At 41.3% G+C, this 13,915-nt stretch overlaps 1 protein-coding gene across 1 annotated transcript in view; it reads right to left on the bottom strand.

Moving 5' to 3' along the window:
- CHST3 (carbohydrate sulfotransferase 3) overlaps positions 1–13,915 on the bottom strand; it is a 176,661-nt gene that overhangs the window by 29,570 nt on the left and 133,176 nt on the right. The window lies entirely within an intron of this gene.

The following is a 13,915-nucleotide window of genomic DNA, read 5'->3' as shown; positions in this document are numbered from 1 at the left end:
GGTTTATCACTTCCTTATGCCTTCTCCAGGTTAATACATCTGCCTGTGTTTTATTCATAAACACTATATAACATTTTCCATTAGGTTAATTAGTAATATTTTGATTGATAAAACAGTAAACTCACTCAGATTATTACTGTATAGTATACAAGCACAGCACTGTGTCTGGCTGCTGTGTGCTGCAGGTGACAGGTCGAGGTACCTCAAAGCTGCACCACAGGGGAATGCGGTAGGGTGGTCCGGCACCACACAAGACAAATCCGCCAGCCAGTGAGCCAATCTATCAGATGCTGCCAGCCCCGCTGAGGAAGGATTTGAGACTAAAATGGTTCAGCCTCCCTCTCAGCTCCTGCACTTCACACATTCCCAGCGGCCGTGGCTGTGAAAGTGAGATCCCGCGAGAGTCAGACTGCAGCTGCACTTCATCGGTGGCCGTATACTGAGGACATCGCATCGGAAACACAGCTAAATCACGCTGTGCTCCGATTTTAGTGCAGGTGGTGCCCGATTCAGGGGGAGAGTGTGGAGGCCCCTAATGTGTTAGGGCCCCGGGATGACTGCCCCCGTCACCCTTCCTTGGATCCGGCCATGCCGAAAAGGAAGCGCAGCCTCGGCAAAAGGGGCGCGGCTTCCCGGGAATGTTGCTCTCTGGAGCCACGTCTCCCGTTTTCATCACTGTGGGGGCGTGTCCTGTGAGCTGCTGGCCATGTCCCGAGCCCCTCTGTCTCCTGTGAATAAGCAGTGAGTGACAGGGTGCCGCCCAACTTTCTTTGCACCACGTGACACTTTGGCCCGCAGGTGGGGCAGTTCCAGACAAATGGGACTTTCCCACAAAATCAGGACAGTTGGGAGGTACAGTATGCGTACAGTGACTGATTCAGAGTTGCACCACCCCTATACACCTGCTTATGAAAGTACTGTATCTGTCCTCACTATCAGCACATTTTTGCTGATATAAGAAATGCCAACATTGTCACAGTGTCAACATGTCAATTAGGCTTAGTGTGATGTTTAGAGTGACGGTTACTGTTAGATTTAGTGTTAGGGTTAAGATTAGCATTATGATGACTGTTAGGGTTATAGTTAGGTTTAGAGTCAGCATTAGGGTAGCATTACACTAAAATGACATTATTGATATTTCAACAACATCGAATTTACATCAGTAGTCAACAAGCTGAATATCGATATGGTTATGGTTATGAACATTTCAACATGTTCAATATGTTTCAACATGTTTTATGTTGACATAGCCACCATGTTGTCAACTTAATGAATGTCAATATTTTGAATGTTCATATAGTATAGAACACCCAATATAATAATTTTGTGTATATATAAATGTGCTATAGGATAAGGGGCAAATGTGACCATAGTGTTTGTAAAGTGTTTAAAACAATACAAATTCCCTTTTACAAAAAAAGAAATAAAATTGGAAAGAGAAACATTTAATCCTTTATAATAAAAGGCTAACGCTGCTCATCACCTCTATGGGGGATTCAAGTGTTTTGCGCGCCAGGAGCCACTAGATGGTGCCTAACAGAGCAATTCAAGTGTTGCTCCGTTCAGGCATGCACAGTCGCCGGAGCAGACATTACTCTTATGTTGTTCCGTCATTTTGACGGGCTGGTAACTAGTATGATATATATCCCATTCAGCATTTTAGAGACCATTTTGCACTAAGATACTTATTAAAAACTTCTTGCACAAGAAATAATCGCAGGGTTTTGCAATATACAATCTAAGCTATTTTTGCGTAACAATTTAATGATTGGAGGTTTCTGCTTTACTTGACATCATGTCAGAGAGGCCTTTTAATGTTTAAAAAAACATTAAATCAAGTTTGTCTTTGGTGATAATTGCACCTTATAAACCTACTGTTTGTTAAAGGATTTCTGCTCCACCACATTTCCACATACCATGATAGGAGATACAGTTTTTCCTAATAAGATGGGAACATTTGCTATATATTTTCTAAATGACACCGCAGCAACGAAAACAGAAGCCAAAGCATGTGCCATTCAATGGGATTGTGTGGTTGTCTTAAAAACATATGTTCAATAAGATGTTGAAAGTTATTTGCCAAGAGAAAGTGTCATTCTGGCTCCAGGCAGAATATTCCACCTTTCCAAATATCCCAAAGTTAAAAATACCCCATGAATGAATCAATGACTGATGCCTTACATATGATGGTTCCTATTTACAGTCATAGCTGGTATGACTTTGGTTTCACGTGATACCTCAGAGAGCATGGGCAAATTCTCAGGGTTATGTAGTACCCCCTCAGAGGTCACTGATTAGCTGCCACTGAAAACCTCACATTTTTGGAAAAGAAACCTACAAAGTAACATAGTTTACATTGAAAAGAGAACGTTTCATTGAGTTCAACACAAACTCTAAATATTCAATTTATCCTGATGAAAGGAAAATATCCCACAATGAACAATGAAATAGTTCTTCCATTACAGTAAAAAGAAATAAGAACATACTTAAGTTCTCCAATGTGAATTGCCTGGCTGATGTATTGGGGGCCATACATCAGCAGAGTACTGGAGCAATTCCCCCTTCTCCCTATGCCTAGGTCAGAGATCGGGGAAATCCAACATGTTGGAAATCCTCAATTCACAGATTCTGATCCAAAAAAAAATCGGAATCAGCGAGTCTAAGATTTTTAATATGCTGGATTTTGCAGATTCCCAGATGGATCACCGGTCATCTGTGTCCGTTTTTTGTCGCCGATCAGTGGACCGGATCCGCATAGGGGAATCGCCTGGCTGATGTATGATCCACATAACTCTCCAATCTGTTGTTTAAAAAATAAGAGATTGTGTGGTATACATTGGTTAAAAAATGCTTTTATACTTCGTCAAAAATCTTTTTACTGGAGCTCCCATTTCTTGTAATACATGTACAATACTAAGATTTTCTGTGTGATGTGATTTATGGTAAATGCAATACTTAAAAGCATTTAAAGTGGTATCTTTGTACATACAAAGATGCAAGACATAGAAATATGGGAAGTAAAAAAATAAAGAATACTAATAGATATTCCTTATGCATTTTCTTACAGTTGTTATTACGTCCGCTCTCTTGATTACTTACCTAGAACAATTGCTGCTCTTATTGTTTAGATTATTTTGACCACTTTTTAATGCACTTGAGAAGTCTGTACTGACTAGGGGTTTTGTTGTAATGCCAAACAGTAAAGTTGAAAGAGAGGACATTAGTCATAATGTGCTTTTTCCTTCTGTGTCTAGATCTTAATCAGAGAATTCCCAAGCTGGCTGCAGTCAGCTGTAACTACATACATATAAAATGGAGCTATGGTACAAACCGGTAGAGATCTTGTCTGTAAATAAGATAAGGTAATGCTGCCTTCAGAGGTGGATTGGCCATAGGGTCTACAGGGAAGATTCCTGGTGGGCCGACGCACCCTCGGGCCTGTTTTGTTTGAGGACATGTGGTCCTATTTATAGACATAATGAATAAGATGCCAAACAATTTGCATATATGAAAATGACTTTGCCACTTAGCCTGTGATTGCAGTTGATCTAGTGTATGCTCTGACTGCCTGCTTGGCTGACACATAAGATTGAGTGAATAGTGATTGGGATACGGTTGGTGTAATAAGCAAGAAAATATATCTTTCTAGAGAATTATATAGTTTCCTAAATTCTAAAGGTGTATCATATAATGTGCTTATAACATTTAATTTTATTTCCGTTTAACTTCCCCTTGATGCTGGACATCCCCATTATCTGGAAAGTCTTGGGGGGAGGGTGCTGCTGCCATGGCCCATGGCTAGACCTTACACCTCTGGTGCTGCCCAAGTGGGGCCACTAGTACAAATTTTTCCAGGGCCGCTTTTTGTTCCCAATCCGCCCCTGGCTGCCTTTAATGTACATGTTGGACAGTCTATAGTCCCTTTTTGTTGTAGGTCTTATTGTACTTCCAATATTATTTATTTTATTATTTATTACCAGTTATTTTATATAGCGCACACATATTCCGCAGCGCTTTACAGAGAATATTTGGCCATTCACATCAGTCCCTGCTCCAATGGAGCTTACAATCTATATTCCCTATCACATGTACACACAGACACATTCACACTAGGGATAATTTTTGTTGGAAGCCAATTAACCCACCAGTATATTTATGGATTGTGGGAGGAAACCGGAGTACCCAGAGGAAACCCACGCAAGTACGGGGAGAATATACAAACTCCACACAGTTAGTGCCATGGTGGGAATCGAACCCATGACATCAGTGCTGTGAGGCAGTAATGCTAACCATTACACCATATGTACTGCCCTATATTGAGGGCAATCAAAATATTTCATACATGGCTATTTTTGTGTGCATTTTACTTAATTTAAGCCATATTCCGAAACAGTGTACTGCTTATTCCAGGAGGAAATCTTGGGTTTTATTAATGGGCTATAACCAGTAGGATGTGGAACTACATTTGCAGTTACATTATATTGGTTGTATTTCTGACATTGTGTCAGCCATCATACATAACATTTTATTACATGCAACTTTAATACCGGTTTAAACTATGTAGCATATCTGCTCTTTCCAGCTACATATACGTATACATTTTAAAACCAAGCAGTAAAGCCAGGGTTTGAGAGAAGATGTAATACTGTAGAGAGTATGCAACATCTGTGGAAACTATACAGTTCTAAGCAATGTTTTAATAACAAGCAAATTTCACAGAAATCTCCTGCAAAATGCTTATTTCCACTGCAGACCACAGTACAGTCTGACCCCGATATACCAACTTCCAAAAAGCTCAGCTTTTCCGAGTTTGGCATTATGGTTAATGGATAGCGTTAACCGCATATGCCTATGGAGATCCTCTCCAGCAGCCTCCAACCGGTTACAGTTGCCTGGGATGGAACTCGTAGGGACAGTGGTTCTCGCAGCCACTGTTCCCGCTAAATACTAAGTTCGTTTAAAATGAAAAAGTCTGTCATAATAAGTACTGAAAAAAATGGGCCTGAAATATAAAATATATATATATATATATATATATATATTTTATTTATTTATTTATTTATTTTTTTGTACAAAGGAATTGCCAATTAGTTTGTCAAACAAACTATTGGCCCAACTGGAGAGGAGATAAACAAGTGTCATCTAGTAATGGTACCCACAATCCTCAAGTTATTTTACTAACAATCTATTCTCTGGATATCAAGTACATGGTGACCTTGTAAACCAGGTATGTCAAACTCAAAATCCCAACTGGGACGAATAATTAAGGTCTAAGTCTTGTTTGGGCCGCAAGAAAAAGTCTCATATGCATACACACGTATATGTCATTAGCTCATACACACGTCATTAGCTCATACATGTCATTAGTTCATAGTCATACACACATATATGTCATTAGCTCATACACACATGTCATTAGCTCATACTATGAGCTAATGACATGTGTATGAGCTAATAACATGTGTGTCTGAGCTAATGACATATATGTGTGTACGAGCTAATGACATGTGTGTATGAGCTAATGATGTGTGTATGAGCTAATGACATGTGTGTATGAGCTAATGACATGTATGTATGAGGTAATGACATATATGTGTGTATGAGGTAATTACATATATGTGTGTATGAGCCAATCATAGAGCAGTAGCATTGTTTTCCATTCCTTCAGTATTATTGGGTTCAGGATGAGGGATGTGTGTACACAGTAGCATTCCGTGGGCCTAATTCAGAGGTGTACGCAAATCTGATGGTTTAAGTATATCTCCAATTGTGTGAGATCTGTGCATGCACAGATGCTGCACTGGCTTGCTATGGACATTTAGGAGCGGTGTGGGGACCGCAACAGGGATTTACTGGCCTCTGCAGCGGAGATGTGCTGGACATTCTGAGTTACCTTAGGGTTGCTCAGTTGACCGATGCTGCGACCAATTGTTGCGATAGTGATCCAGTGCTGGATCTTCAGACGCAGCACTCAGCAGTTGGCGTCTTTTGCCTCCTGCGGCATTAGCATATTTTCGCACAACAGCTACATCCAAAGACAGAGCTGCTCTGCTTTTAGCATCCATCTCTGCATCATACCCTGTATTTCCTCTGCACATGTTACAATCTTGGTTTGAAGCATATTATATTACTATGCATCATTACTGGAAAAATTACTGTTCATTCTCTGTAATTAGACAGTCCTATTGATAACATCTGAAGCGAGCAGTGTAAAATTAAAGCAGATTTTGTATTATTAATAAAAAATCTCCTTCTTGAAAGATTCACTGTTTCCACACAAAGTCATTTCAGAGACCTGGCAGCTGCAGTATTCTGCTGGGTTACAGTAAGTCTTACAGCGTGCACCTGGGAAGGAAAGGAAGGTCTAAATTAAAGCCGCCTGACGATGGCTTTTTATCACAAGATAAATGACAAGCACTTGTTCTTTGTTTTGGTTGAACAAGTGTGTTCTCTGCAGTTGTTCAGGATACATCCAAGAATTGCTGGAGCGGTTGTTTTAATTACTTGCGCCAGTCCTGCTCACGGATACAGAAACAAATGCCAAATATTGTATCAGGCCAAAAAAACGTCAGCAAACTCTGAGCCAAAAAATACATTTGCTTTCTTGGGTGCAGGTCAGCAGCACTATGTTGTGTTCCCTGACATCCTAATAGCTTGCTAACAAGAGACTAAGCAGGCAGCCTGGACAGGACAAGGAAAAATAGCAAAGCTGACAGGGATGGTTTGCGTTTCAAGTAAAATTCATATTGTGTTTAAAAGGATGAGGCACCTTTGCTATTACTTAACCCATCTTTGTTAAAAATGATCTGGATTTGCGAGTCTGGGATTTTTAACATGCTGTTTTTTCCAAATGCCCCTGCTGATCGCGATCATCAATGATCGCCGGATTGGTGCTGGTCACTTGGCGGAGCGATCATTTGTTGTATGACACGCATCAGATGTTAGGGTTATTGCTGTGTTGTGCAATGATACATAATACAGCCAATGGACCACCAATGAGAAATAGAACCCTTGAAGTATCTCCCTTCTGTCACTGCTACTATGTCAATCAGATGGAGGACAGAAAGTCTATATGCATTTTAAAACTTTGAACAAAATTTGAATGCCTGTATAAAATGTGTCATAGACTAGTGTACAGTATTCACAGGGAAGGGGGTCCAAAGGGTGGTCCATGTAACATAATACAGGCTGTGTGATTTCTTATCTGGCACAATGGCTTTTTTGAAGAATGACTGCTCATTACACAGATGTCATGGGTCAGTGCATAGTGTATCAGAGCCAATCTGATGGTTTCAGATTGGTGTGGGAGAGCGGAACATGTCCCAGGGGGAGATGTATCATGCCTTGGAGAGAGTTAAAGTGGAGAGGTGTCCCAAAGCAGCCAACTGCTTTAGGCAACGACTGGACTTTATCTCTCTCCAATGCTTGACACATCAAACCCACAGTCTTTTGTGTACTTGCAAAGATGGAGGAAACATGATTTCCTGAAGTACCCTTCTCCAGGCCTCCTTACTGCGGCTCTCGTATAATGATGGCAATAGAATCTGTATTTCTGACATTATTTATAGCAGCATAGTTACACAGAAAATTAACCTTATTATTGGACGGATGCATTTTCTTTTTTTTATATTATACATCGAAAACCATGCAGTTATATATGTATTTACTTTTGTATGACAATTATTAATATTCTTTATTTATTAAGCATTAACATATTATGCAGCCCCGTACATTGCACGCATCATTAAAGAATACGAATTACGTCCAATAACATGAAACAGAAAGTAAAGATGGCCTAACCAAATGAGCTTACAATCTAAGAGATATGGGAAAACTTCATAAATAGCACAGTGAAATAACAATTATAGCGGTCAGTGTGGAAAAATTCGTGACTAAGCATTATCAGACTATGGGGCAGATGTATTAACCTGGAGAAGGCATAAGGACGTGATAAACCAGTGATATGTGCAAGGTGATAAAGGCACCAGCCAATCAGCTCCAATATGTAAATTAACAGTTAGGATCTGATTGGCTGGTGCGTTATCACCTTGCATATATCACTGGTTTATCACTTCCTTATGCCTTCTCCAGGTTAATACATCTGCCCCACTGTATGTACCGCTACCAGTGATGTACTACGGGGGTGAAATAATAGGATATAATCAAACAGTCTTAGTGACCAGCACATATGTAGTTGTTAATTAAAATTGGTACAAATTTGCACAGTACAGTAACCAGTCACTAATGCTTTTCTTTCATTAATTTTCCATTTCTTATTGGCAATTAACACTGCCCTAGCCATTATGCCTTTAAGTGCACTAAATATGTAGTTGTATATCCCATGTACACAGTCACATTATTATGACCACCTCCTACATTTGAAGTACGTCACGTGTTGTGCACTGGCTTGGTGGGTATATAAGGTGTGCGACAGGCCGTATCACTAGTTGCTTTCATGGGTAAATGGGGAGATTTTTCCCAGTTGCAAAAAGGGATGATTATCGGCTTTCTGGCCAAGGGTGGCAGTATTTCTGAAACAGCGCAGACTGTGAACTGTTCACGTGCTGCTGTGGTGAAGTTGTATTGTGACTGGACAAATGGCACCATTGCGAATAACTGACGTGGAATCTGCGGAGCACCATGTGCCACTGATGTGAGAGGTGAATGTCGGCTATGAAGGTTGCTTGAGGGCCGACCGACATGCTACAATGGAGAAGCTCACCATCAAAATGAACCTGGGGGCTACCAGACATGTGTCTAAAACAACAGTTCAGTCCATCTAGATGCTGTCCATGCTGCACACGGTGGTTTCTCTGGCTATTAGCTGGTGGTCATAATAATGTGACTCGATCATGTATGACACTCCTCCCTACATTTTATTTTTATTGGGAAAATAAGTGGTCGTTACCACTTGTAGTTGTACCAAGAGTCATTTTACTCACTTACAAGAACCCCTTGTAGAATAAGAAAAAGGACGTTATAGGGGATAAAACCAGAAACCCCTTCTTTAGGGTCAGCCAGATCTGATGCTCCATCATCTGACTCTCAAAAACAAACCTTATTCAGAACATTGTGAAGCCTTTCATAGTAGAAACACGCCTGTGCCATCCACATTTATTTACTGCAATAAGATAACGATTGCCGAGGTAAAATCCCTGAATTTTCTGAATGCTCCTCAAACCTACTTCTGCTCATTTACATCAGAGAGGAGATATCTATAAAACTCTGAATATATCTTTATGTCAAAGGGATATTCCGTCAGAGAGTGGCCTATAGACCCAGTTCCATATTTAGAATGGGTGCAGTATGTGAGGTAAACACGGACCCCTCGGTTCCGGAGTCCCACGCCGGCCGTGGCAGCACTGCAAAATCACAGGGAAAATGATGCAGCGGCTATTTTCATGCAGTAAGGAAATCACAGGGAAAATGGCAGCCATGCCATTTCCCCAGAGACCTGAGCATGCACAATAGACTGTAGCACAGTCAATTAATACTTACACAGACTACACTGCCGGCTAGAGATGAGGGGACCCAGACAGAGATTGCACACGGGCCCCCTCCTCTCTTACTATCCCCTGTATAGACCACATTTTCCCCACGCACTCAGCTAGAGGGGGTTGGGTATGTGTGGTCGGCAGTCAGGAGACCACCGGTCACAATACCAACGGCAGGATTCCAGCATTTACATGGCCGGCGGGGGGGGGGGGGGGGGGGGGACACACAAGTGCAACGAAGCCCCCAGCGGGTTCGGTGACGAGCTGAGCTCGCCACAGGTTCTATTCCAACTCTATGGGTGTTGTGGACACCCACGAGTGGGAATAGTCCACGTTGGTCGGCATGCCGTCCGTCGGGATAGTGAGGGGGTGGGATGTAGGTGCCACATAACTACATTCCGCTAGAGGTCAGTTACAATCATCAGTCCTGCAGTACTTCTTTAACAAAACGTTATCCATGAAAAGAGATATAGGAAATGTCTCCAGTTTGTAAATGGATATTTGGTGACTAGATAGTAGAGTGGGAACCCAGGATTGTCAGTTTATTGAGTACACCTTTAATCCAGGCTCCAGATGGTAGGAAATGTTGGGTATTTATTCTGCTCTTTACTAAACCAACACATACTTCACAAAACAGGATTGATCATTTCCGCGCATCCTCCTTCCTTTGTGGTGACTTGCACATTGTTAGGGTTTAGGGGTCTATGGGTCTGTGTACCAGCCAGTCAGCTCCAAACTACTATGTTACAGGATGTGGTTGAAAAATAAGGGTTAGGAGGTGGTTAGATTGTACTTTATCTCTCTCCAAGACTTTATACATTGATCCCCTTAAAGGTGGAGATGTACTAAGCCTTGGAGAGAAATAAAGTACCATCCAACCACCTCATAACTGTCATTTTCCAAACACAGCCTGTAACGTGGTAGTTAGGAGCTGATTGACTTATACTTTATCTCTCTCCCCTTAATCACTCTCCAAGGCTTAGTACATCTCTCCCTAAGGGGTCTATGTACTAATAAAAATTGAAATAGTGTAAATTCCTGGCGCAAAGTTATCAGCCCAATCTAAATCCTCAACAGATCTGTCCAAATAACAGATCAAGGGAATATTCAAAAGAAAAGGGAGGAAGGATAGATCAAAGGCGATAACACAATCTTTAAAATTGGATATACATCACAAATGCTGTGGTCCCTTCTGGTAATCGGTCTATCGAAAGTCTCTCAATGTCCAGATGTTACACATGAAAAAAAGGGAGAAAATACAGTATATGGGTAGTATTGCTTAAAACACAAAAAAACTAAAAAAACACACGGCCACAGAGTGTCCAGAAAAAGAGGCCTAAGGTGCCAGAAAACCAATTTGATAGAAGACAGGGATAGTATCTCGCCACCACTCCACAGGTGTTTTGGACGTACCAAAACTCACATAGAAATAGATGCAGACAGGTGTATAAAGGTATCTTTAAACACTGTATCAACCGTGTCATAAGGCAAGAGAGGATTTTTTTCCCAGTAAACGTACCCCACTCACTTTTGGAGGGGGATGGTTCCCACGTATAAAGGTATCTTTCAAATCAGGATAACATCCACGACAATTCCATAAAGTTTTTATTAAAAGTTCATAAAAATAGCAAAATAGAATGTTTTTCTATGTATTGTCCACCTTCTGATTTGTACAGAAAACATGCAGGTCAGATGTCATAGACAGAAATTGGCATAATCCGGTTTTATGTCACCAGGTAGTGATTTTTTACATTGAGTTTTCATCGTCCTTTTGTTTCTTCTATGGAATACCATTTTTTTGAAGTATGCTTTACATGCCAGTATTGACATAAAACCGGATTATGCCAATTTCTGTCTATGACATCTGACCTGCATGTTTTCTGTACAAATCAGAAGGTGGACAATACATAGAAAAACATTCTATTTTGCTATTTTTATGAACTTTTAATAAAAACTTTATGGAATTGTCGTGGATGTTATCCTGATTTGAAAGATACCTTTATACGTGGGAACCATCCCCCTCCAAAAGTGAGTGGGGTACGTTTACTGGGAAAAAAATCCTCTCTTGCCTTATGACACGGTTGATACAGTGTTTAAAGATACCTTTATACACCTGTCTGCATCTATTTCTATGTGAGTTTTGGTACGTCCAAAAACACCTGTGGAGTGGTGGCGAGATACTATCCCTGTCTTCTATCAAATTGGTTTTCTGGCACCTTAGGCCTCTTTTTCTGGACACTCTGAGGCCGTGTGTTTTTTTAGTTTTTTAGTGTTTTAAGCAATACTACCCATATACTGTATTTTCTCCCTTTTTTTCATGTGTAACATCTGGACATTGAGAGACTTTCGATAGACCGATTACCAGAAGGGACCACAGCATTTGTGATGTATATCCAATTTTAAAGATTGTGTTATCGCCTTTGGTCTATGTACTAAGCCTTGGAAGGCGGAATGTACTATGAATCGCATCTAGAATGCAATGTATACCGCCACTTATCGGGTACATACCAGCATTAAAACACTGTATGTACCTAGAAATGTGCAAAGGACAGCACTCCTGATGAGAGCTATTCTTTGCGATAGAAGGACTTCTGGGTTTAGGACCCGGGAGTCCTTCTGAGCTTGCGCAGTGCTGTAGGGGGTGCTTGGAGGGATGTTATTGGATCATTCTCAGAGGGAATTGCAAAGAGAAACCCATAGGCTTCTATTTGGACCCAGCATTACCAGGTGGGTCCAAGCTTGGAATGTATCACATTCCAGAGCTTGGTACATATAGGAAATATAGCCAAATTCGGAAACTGCAGGTTTTTTGTTTTTTTTTGTTGACTACATTTTCCCTTTAGTACATCCTGCTCAGAGAGAGATAAAGTAGATGGAGATAAAGTACCAGCAAATCAGCTCTGAACTGCCATGCCACAGTCTTGGGTTTGAAAAATGATTGTTAGGAGCTGGTTGCCTGATACTTTATCTCCGTGCACTTTATCTCCATCTAAGGCTTAAGGGGGTACTCACGGAGAGATCCATGCTTAAAATCTAAGCAATCTGACTAGATTGCTTAGATTTTAAGCACAGATCACTCGTGTGTACCCCCTACAGCGCTAGCGATGCACAGCCCCGCGCATCGCTATCGCTGGTGCTAGATTGGCCAATCTAGGACGTCGCTCATTTCACCCGCTGGGTGAAATGAGCGGCCCCCGTCCTCCCCCACAGCGCTCAGCACACATCGCCCTGTGCTGAGCAGCGGGAGAGATGTGTGCTGAGCGGTTCGCTCAACACACATCTCTCCCGTGTATATTGGCCTTTAGTAAATAGACCCCATATTACCAGCCACTCAGCTCCTAACTGCAATGTCATAGTCTTAGGAGGACATTTACTAAGCAGTGATAAGAGCGGAAAAGTGAGCCAGTGGAGAAGTTGCCCATAGCAACCAATCTATCATTTGCATACTATAAAATTATACAGAGCTGCTGATTGGTTGATGGGGCAACTTCTCCACTGGCTCATTTCTCCGCTCTTATCACTGCTTAGTAAATGTCCCCCGTAGTTTGAAAAATGACTGTTGGGAGCTGGTTGGTTGGTTGGTACATTATCTCCATCCACTTAATCCCCATCCGCAGCTTATTAAAATGACCCATTAGCCTTCTAGTTACATTAATTGGAAGAAGCCTCTGTAGAACGTTGTGTGGAGAAATGCTGGCACTACACACGTTTTCCATAAAACATCACGGGGAAAACATTTTATTTTTTTGCAAGATTGACCCTTTCCCTGAGACAAACTGCATCTCATCACCTTCTTACCTTGGAAGAGGTGGCCTCCCACTTTTTCTTCTAGTGTTTTTTAGCATAATTGCCAATACCAACTTTTATTCTGAAAATGTTGGTATTTGGTTGGGAACTAGGGAGCTGCTGCCAGGACACAACCTCAGCCTTCCTACAGAAAATATCCTTCTATCTATGGTTGATTTGGGACAGTGTTTCCTTAGGTATGTAATTAACTCACCTTTATGGTAAATACATCCTTGCCTTCTGTTGTACTACAGTAATTGACAATTAATTGCTACAGGTTATTTATTGCTATGGGATATTGACTACTATGGGTTATTGATATGGGTTAGGGGTATTTTGCAGGTTTACATTAATGACATTGCATAGTTAGTAATCCTCATGGGGCAGATTCAATTAGCACATTTGCCCATTGGCTAATTGTCAGCCTGGACCTCTTCAAGTAAAAGCCATGTTAAATGCTCCCTCTGTGACTTAAGGAGCTGGGATACCCATAGATTCTGACAGTTAGGGGGCGATTCAGACCTGATCGCACGCAGGCTGTTTTTTGCACTGCAGCAATCAGGTAGTCGCCGCCTACAGGGGAGGGGGTAATCGCTGTGCAGAGGTACGAACGCTTGTGCAGACAGCTGCACAGC

The sequence above is a fragment of the Pseudophryne corroboree genome, chromosome 3 (assembly GCF_028390025.1).
Source record: "Pseudophryne corroboree isolate aPseCor3 chromosome 3, aPseCor3.hap2, whole genome shotgun sequence".
NCBI classification, from domain to species: domain Eukaryota; kingdom Metazoa; phylum Chordata; class Amphibia; order Anura; family Myobatrachidae; genus Pseudophryne; species Pseudophryne corroboree.
This window is presented reverse-complemented; position numbering and strand designations above follow the sequence as displayed.